The following is a 9,025-nucleotide window of genomic DNA, read 5'->3' as shown; positions in this document are numbered from 1 at the left end:
TTGTATGGTTGGGACAGACTGTGGGGCCACTGGCAGTGGCATCAAGCTTTATCCCTACTGCTTGTACTGGCTTTTTGGAACCCATTCTCTTTAAATAGATACCTTGCCCAGTCTAGGTATAATAGGGAGGGCCTTGGACCTTTCCCAAAGCAATGTGCCTTATTCTCTTTGAGGAGTGGATGGCAGGGGAGGGTAAGTGGAGGGAATGAGAGAAGGGGAGGGAGTAGGAATAGGTATGTAAAATGAAAAAAAGATAGTTTTTTTAAAAAAAATTATAAAAAAAGATTTCGCCTCCTAGTTCTGTGAAGATTGTCACTGAAATTTTGATAGAGATTGTTTTGAATTGTTGATTGCTTTTGGTAAAGTAGTCATTTTACAGTACTGATTCTGCTCATCTGTATGAACGGGAGATCTTTCCGTATTCCCAAGAATACTCTCTGTTTTAATTTCCTCCTCCAGTGTTCTGAAGTTCGCATTGTGGAGGCCTCTTACTACCTTTGTTAGCTATGGTCCAGCATATTTATTAAGTTATTTTGAAGCTATTATGAATGCATTTTTTTAGAAAGTAATTTTATTAAATTATAAAAGTTTCCATTTCCGCCCCTCCTCCCAACACCCTCCCACTCCCCCCACTCCCTCTCCTCCTCCGTCTCCATCCCTAAGAGCAGTCAGGGTTTCCTGCCCTGTGGGAAGTTCAAGTTCCTCCCCCCTCCCTCCAGGTCCAGGAAAGTGAGTATCCGAACAGACTGGATCCCCAAAATCCAGTATATGAAGAGGAAACAAGTCCCAGTGTCATTGTCAATGGCTTTTCAGAAAGACTCTGGGCCAGCCACATTCAGAGAATCCGGCCACATTCAGAGAATCTGGTTGGATCACGTCCACATTCAAACCCAGTCCAACTGGCCTTGGTGAACTCTCATTAGATCAGTCCCCTTGTATCAGTGGGTGATCGCATCCCTCGCAGTCCTGATTTCCTTTTTCATTTTCTTCCTCCTTCTGCTCCTCATTTGGACTTTGGGGGGCTCGGTCCAGTGCTCCAATGTGGGTCTCCGTCTGTATCACCATCCATCATCGGATGAAGGTTCCCTCTGGTCTTGCCTTCTTTGCTCATGTTCTCTTTCCTTCTGCTTCTCGTTTGGACCTAGGGAGTTAAGTCCAGTGTTCCGATGTGGGTCTCTGTCTCTATCTCCATCCATCGCCAGATGAAGGATCTATGGTGATAAGCAAAATATTCATCAGTATGGTTATGGGCCAAGGCCGGTTCAGGCACCCTCTCCTCTGTCCAGAGAACAATCTGGGGATCTCTCCTTGGACCTGAAATCCCATATATAATCAAGTCTCCTGTAAACCCTAAAATGACTCCCTTAGTTGAAATATATTCTTCCCTGATCCCATATTCATCCTTCCTCCCTCCCCCCTTTACATTTTGAATCCCCCTGATCTCCTTTTGTTGTCTCACTGCTATAGCCAAAACTTCAAGGACTATGTTGAAGAGATATGGAGAGAGTGGACAGCCTCATCTTGTTCTTGATTTTAGTGGAATCGTTTTAAACTTCTCTCCATTTAATTTGAAGTGGGTTGTTGACTTGCTGTATATTGCTTTTATTGTATAGATATGCTACTTGTATCCCTGATCTCCCCAAGACCTTTATTATGAAGGGGTGTTGGATTTTATCAGATGCTTTTTCAGCATCTAATGAAATGATCATATTTTTTCTTTCAGTTGATTTATAAGTATTACATTGGTAGATTTTTGTGTGTTAAACCAGCCCTGCACCTCTGGGATGAAGCTTTTTTTGGTACAATTTATTTGGTGTCTGTCAGCTTCTTGTACCTTCATAGGGATATCCCTCCTTAATGGGGAAAGTCTTCTGTAATTTTGTTGAATTTATTTTCTCTGCTACTGAGCTGGAGTTCTTCTCCTTCTTCTATTTCTATTGTTATAAGTTAGGTCTTTTCATGGTGTCCCAGATTTTCTGGATGCGTTGTGTTAAGAATTTGTTGGATTTAATGTTTTCTTTGACCATTGAGTGTATTTCCTATATAGTATTTTCTTTTTCTCTTTTTCTTTTTTCTTTGATAATTATTTATTTACTTATTAAAAAATTCCCACCTCCTCCCATTTCCCTCCCACTCTCCCCACTCCCTCTCCCTCTCCAGTCCTAAGAGCAGTCAGGATTCCCTGCCCTGTGGGAAGTCCAAGGTTCTCCCCCATCCATCCAGGTCTAGGAAGGTGAGCATACAAACAGACTAGGCTCCCACAAAGCCAGTCCATTCTGTAGAATCAAAACCCAGTGCCATTGTCCTTGGCTTCTCAGTTATCCCTCATTGTCAGCCACATTCAGAGAGCCCAGTTTGATCACATGCTCCATCACTCCCAGTCCAGTTGGCCTAGGTGAGCTCCCATTAGATCAGCCCTACCGTCTCAGTGGGTGGATGCACCCCTCGTAGTCCTGACTTCCCTGCTCATGATCTCTCTCCTTCTGTTCCTCATTTGGACCTTGGGAGCTCAGTCCAGTGCTCCAATGTGGGTCTCTGTCTCTATCTCCATCCATTGCCGGATGAAGGTTCTATGGTGATATGCAAGATATTCCTCAGTGTGGCTATGGGATAAGGTCAGTTCAGGTACCCTCTCCTCTGTTGCCCAAGGCAATAGTTGGGAACATCTCCTTGGGTACCTGAGAACCCCTTTAGATTCAAGTCTCTTGCCAGTCCTATAATGGCTCCCCCATTTAAGATATCTACTTCCCTGCTCCCCACATCCACCCTTCCTCCATCCCAACCATCCCATTCCCCCAAGCTCTCCTTGATCTTCCCCTTCTCCCTTCTGTCTACCCATCACCCCCACCCCTATGCTCCCATCTTTTGTCTGGCAATCTTGCCTACTTCCAATGCCCAGGAGGATAGCTATATATTTTTCTTTGGGTTCACCATCTTATTTAGCTTCTCTAGGACCACAAATTATAGGCTCAATGTCCTTTCTTTATGGCTAGAATCCACTTATGAGTGAGTACATACCATATTAATCTTTATGGGTCTGGGTTATCTCATTCAATAAAGTGTTTTCTATTTCCATCCATTTACATGCAAAATTCAAGATGTCATTGTTTTTTTTTTTTACCGCTGAGTAAAACTCTAAAGTGTGTATGTGCCACACCTTCTTTATCCATTCTTTTATTGAGGGACACTTAGGTTGTTTCCAGGTTCTGGCTATTACAATTATTGCTGCTATGAATATAGTTGAACAAATGTTTTTGTAGTATGATAGGGCCTCTCTTGGGAATATTCCCAAGAGTGGAATTGCTGGGTCCTGAGGTAGGTTGACTCCCAATTTCCTGAGAAACCACTGCACTGATTTCCAAAGTGGTTGTAAAAGTTTGCATTCCCACCAACAATGGATGAGTGTTCCCGCTACTCCACATCCTCTCCAGCATAGGTTATTATTGGTGTTTTTGATTTTAGCCATTCTGACAGGTGTAAGATGGTATCTCAAAGTTGTTTTGATTTGCATTTCCCTGATTGCTAAGGAGGATGAGCATGACTTTAAGTGTCTTTTGGCCATTTGAACTTTTTCTGTTGAGAATTCTCTGTTCAGATCAGTACCCCATTTTTTAAGCGGGTTAATTAGAGTTTTAATGTCTATTTTCTTGAGTTCTTTATATATTTTGGAGATCAGACCTTTGTCTGATGCGGGGTTGGTGAAGATCTTCTCCCATTCAGTACGTTGCCTTTTTGTCTTAATGACAGTGTCCTTTGCATTACAGAATCTTCTCAGTTTCAGGAGGTCCCATTTATTCATTGTTGCTCTTATTGTCTGTTCTACTGGGGTTATACGTAGGACGTGGTCTCCTGTGCCAATGTGTTGCAGACTACTTCCCACTTTCTCTTCTATGAGGTTCAGTGTGGTCAGATTTATATTGAAGTCTTTAATCCATTTGGACTTGAGTTTTGTGCATGTTGATAGATATGGATCTATTTTCATTCTTCTTCAGGTTGACATTCAGTTATGCCAGCACCATTTGTTGAAGATGCTTTCTGTATTCCATTGTATAATTTTAGCTCCTTTGTCGGAAATCAGAGATGGCTCAGTGGTTAAGAGCATTGACTGCTCTTCCAGAGGTCCTGAGTTCAATTCCAAGCCACCACATGGCTCACTTCTCTGATATTTTTTATTACTCTATAAATAATAGGAATCAAAATTTCCATATCCTCCCCTCATCCCACTTCCCTCCCACAGCCTCCCTCACTAACTCCTCCTCTTCAGACCTAAGAGAGGGCAGACTACACTGCCCTGTGGGAAGTCTGAGGCCTTCCCCACTACATCCAGGCTTAGGAAGATATGCATCCAAATAGACTAGGATCCCAAAAAGCCAGTACATGCAGTAGAGACAAGTCCCAGTGCCATTATCGTTGTCTTCTCAGTTTGCCCCAATTGTCAGCCACATTCAGAGGGTCCAGTTTGATTCCATGCTTGTTCAGTCTTAGTCCAGCTGGCTTTGTTGAGCTCCCATTAGAATAGGCACCCTGCCTCAGTGGGTAGAACCTACCCCTTGCGGTCCTGACTTCCTTGTTCATCTTCTCCCTCCTTCTGTTCTTCAGCTGAACCTTAGGAGCTCAGTCCAATATGTCAATGTGGGTCTCTGTCTCTATTTCCATCTGAAGGTTCTATGGTAATATTCAAGATAGTCAGCAGTCTGACTATGGGACAAAGCCAGTTCAGGCACCCTCTCCTCCACTGCCCAGAGTCCTGGCTGGGGACATCCCTGTGGATATCCCTGTGGACATCTGGAACCCCCTCTAGAATCAAGCCTCTTGCGAACCCCACAATGCCTCCCTTAAGATATCTTCTTCCCTGCTCCCATATACTCCCTTCCTCCATCTCAACTAACCCATTCCTCCAAGCACTTTTTCAACACCTGAGATTCTTTCTTCTATTTCTTGTATTGTGTTGGTTATACTTGTCTTTGTAGTTCCTATTCATTTACCCAGATTTTCCATATCCAGAATTTCCTTGGTTTGTGTTTTCTATTTAACTCTGTGTCAGTCTTCAAGTCTTGAACTCTTTGCTCCACCTATTTGATTGTTTTTGCTTGGGTTTCTTTGAGGTATTTATTAATTTCTTCCATGTTTTTTGTTTGTCTTTTCCTCCATTTTAAAGGGAGTTTTTCATTTCCTCTATACAGGCCTCCATCATTTTTATAAAGTTACATTTAAAGTCATTTTCTTCTGCTTAAGAAGTTTTTTTCTTGCAACATTATATCTACATGCATTACTCATCTAAAAACTAACAGTAAGCTGTAACTCTTTGATTATGTGCATTTTCAAAAGTATTGAAGTACTATTGGGCAAAATAATATTGTAACACTAGGACATTAGACTCTTCATTAAACTGGGCACCAAATAGGATATGACCTTGTTTTCAACATTTATTTTGTCAAAAAATTTTTAGAAGCCAAGTATTTTATTTTCAGGTCAGTGATATTACTGGGATCTTATGCCACACATGAGGAAAATGTATAAGGAAATATATAAAAAAGAAGAATAACCTAGTGATGTCTTAGATAATTAAGAAAGAACAATAACTTCTGTTTTGATCTTTTAAAAATTATGAGTTACATGTAAGTGTATGTATGTGTTGGTACCTGCAGCAGCCAGAAGAGTGTGCTGATCTTTTGGAGCTGGAGTTACATGTCATTGTTAGAGAGCTGACAGAGGTACTGGGAACTGAGTTCATGTTCTCTGCAACAGAATGCTTTTAATGACTGAGCCATCTTTCCATTCTCTCATTTTGATCTTTATATGAGTGAATTTTGCACATTAACTTCCTCAAACCTCTTTTAATATCTTTGTTCCTCAGGCTATAAACAAAAGGATTCATAATAGGAGTCACTACTTGTACATAACGATGGATACCCAGTCCTTCACCACTGAGGACATGGACAGAGGCCTAAAGTAGACATAGATAATACTCCCACAGAACAAGACCACTACAGTGAGGTGGAAGCCACAGGTAGAGAAGGCTTTCCATTTTCCAGCTGCAGAGAGAATCCTGAGCACAGTGACAATGATTCTTAAGTAGGAGAAGAGAATTCATAGGAAGGGGGGTCACAATGACAGCCAGGGTCTCTGTCATAACCACAATCTGACTGGAGGATGTGTCAGAGCAGGACAGCTTCAGCACAGGCTGGGTGTCACAGAAAAAGTGCTTAAGAGTCAAGACATGAGAAGATCACGGAACAGGACATGTAGGTGGGAGATGGTGCTGGAGCCCAGGAGCATGAAGAGTCAGTGGTGTGGCCTCATCACCACATCATAATGTAAAGGGGTACTGATGGACACCAGCTGGTCAATGGCCATGGAGGCCAGCAGGTAACTGTCAGTGTTCCCCAAGGTCATGAAGAAGTACATCTGAACTAGACATCCCACGTAGGAGATGGTCTTTGTTTCTGAGAGCAAGTTCACGAGCATCTTGGGCACAATAATTGTTGTGAAGCAGATATCCATGAATGATAAGTTGCTGAGGAAAAAGTACATGAGGGATGGAGCCTGGAGTCAGAGTAGATGACCAGGATGATAAGTACATTTCCCACCACAGTGATCAGATACATAATGAAGAAGATGTCAAAAAGGGGTTTCTGCATCTGGGGGTTGGAAGAGAGTCCCAGTAGGATGAAATCTGAGGTTCTGGTGCTGTGGTTGTTCATAGTTTTGGAGATGGTGGTCACAATAGGGAAGCTAGGCAAATGAGTAAATAATTTATCCATGCTCTGTGAAATCTACATAATTCAGATAATATTTTCTGGTATCTGCTGAAGAAAAAATTTATTATTGACTTAATTATTTTTCGATGTTAAAATCTGGACTCTCTAATTATGAACTTTGTTCCCAAGAATGTCACTCAAGAGAAGTACTACAAGCTTCTACCTATGATAATGATAGCGTGTCTTTAAATACATTGTTTCCTGTGTACAAGATTACTTTGAAGATAGAATAAGGTCATCACAAAAAGGGGAATTAGCAGAACATATGTCTTATAAACCTGGATGGGAAGGGATTCTTATAGTGGAAAGGTTTAATTGGGAATAAATGCAGAGGGAAATGGGAGAGAAAAGAATGGAGTAAAGGTTAAACAAAATGAAGGATGTATGTAAAACCCTATGAAAATCTCCTATTTTGTGAGTTTGTTAAAATTATAATTAAAAAAGTTTGAACAAAGATACCCTGAATATGTGAATAATGCTCTTCTCAGAAGCCAAATATTATCAAATGAAAATTTCCATAGCATGCATGGGATATCTCCATGCAAGCTATTGGTCAAGGAGGCTCCAGAGATCCTCCAAGAATTATAGACTTCTGCCAATGTTCTTGATTGCCCACCAGAACTAGACCAGGATACTATTTTGCTAAAGATACTTGAGTTGTAATACATTGAGAAATAAAACTCAAGCTGAAATGGAAGACTACTCCATACTGGCTACATTTTTATATTACTAGGTGCTATGTAAGCTGCTATGGGAGGAGATTCATCAACAGTCCTATTTAGCTTGGAGTCTATGACTTCCATTAATGATCGGTTCAGTAAGATATGGTCACCAGTGCAATGATGGTATTGCTATTATAGGGGCAACCAACTTCTTTCTGATTTGAGTCCCAATAATTTGAGTCCCAGGAGAGAACTTATTCTTTGTACTGTAAACTTGTTAGTAGTCTGTGGCTAAAAAGGTCATAGGCCCTATGGGAGTACCTACTACTATTGTTTTGCTAAATAGGCACAAGGTCAAATTGCTTTCTTAATGACTAGACATATATTAGTTCTTCTCTCAGTCTTCACCAGAAAAAAATTCTTTTGGTAGTGGGCAATGATTAATTACTGAGACACACACCTGGTCAAAGTGTGGAAAAATAGACAATTGTGGCATGATCTGCCCTATAAGTCACCCCCCAAGATCAGGAAATATCATGGAATGTGGGGCAGAATGAATAGCCAAGTGTTGGGGAAAAGTGCTATGAAGCAATGCCTTATAGTTATAACATGGATGTTTTACCCTGGATGAAACTGTGGTTACCTGCACAAGAATAGATCTGTTACCATTTTATCATACACCAGATAGAAACTTAAGATATCATCTGAAGCTAAAGGGAACTGAAGAGGAGTCATTTTTTTCAGTGCTGTAGCCAGCCATAAGTTTTCTATGTTCTGGTAAATAACATCCCATTTGTGGTCATAAAAGCAACTAACAATTTGACTCAGTAGGTCAAAAATAGAAGGATATCAAAATATGAGAGGACTTTCTTTTTGGAAGGAAAAACATTTTGGTGGGACGGGGAAAAGAGAGAGGGAGAAAGAAAGTGAAAATGCCCCAAGTTCAGAACATATGTATGAAACTATGCAAGAATAAAAAATTCTGCCATGACGTTCTCATTCTAAACATTCATGTAATAATATAAAGTTCAGTGTGTACAGTCCACACTAAAATTTAGGAATCAAGATACAGGGATGGCACCTGCTGGCACTATTGAGTACTTTGGCTCAGATAATAGACTAAGACAGTATGAAAGAAAAATCTAAAGAATCAGGGTGAGTACTTTGGCTCAGATAATAGACTAAGACAGTATGAAAGAAAAATCTAAAGAATCAGGGTAGCATATATACTAGAAATGTGAATCTGCCACTTTTTCAGGTAACATGACTGTCCCAGATAATAACCTATTGAGTGGATACTAGCTGTAAAGCAAAGGATAGCAAGCCTATATAGTTCATAACCCTAAACAAGCTAAGTGAATCCTAGGAAAAGCATATATAGATCCATCTGGAAATGGAAAATAGACAGATTACCTGACAAAATTGGGAGCATAGAGGTGGGGGAAGAAGGGAGAGTGGAAGAGGAAGAGGAGGGGAGAAAGGGAGGGGTGAGGAGAACTGAAGGGAAAAGAATAGTCAAGATGGAGGAAGAACAGAAATGAGAGAAAGGAGATATTTTGATTGAGGGAGCCATTATAGGGCTAGCAAGAAACCTGGCTCTAG

General features: G+C 40.9%; 1 pseudogene; it reads right to left on the bottom strand.

Moving 5' to 3' along the window:
• Positions 1-5,755: 5,755 nt before the first annotated feature.
• LOC125397048 (olfactory receptor 1L4-like) lies at positions 5,756-6,704 on the bottom strand (annotated as a pseudogene).
• Between the last annotated feature and the right edge of the window lie 2,321 nt (positions 6,705-9,025).

The sequence above is a fragment of the Myodes glareolus genome, chromosome 21 (assembly GCF_982192425.1).
Source record: "Myodes glareolus chromosome 21, mMyoGla1.1, whole genome shotgun sequence".
Taxonomy (NCBI): Eukaryota; Metazoa; Chordata; class Mammalia; order Rodentia; family Cricetidae; genus Myodes; species Myodes glareolus.
The sequence above is the reverse complement of the archived record's forward strand: the minus strand, read 5'-3'. Positions and strand labels throughout refer to the sequence as shown.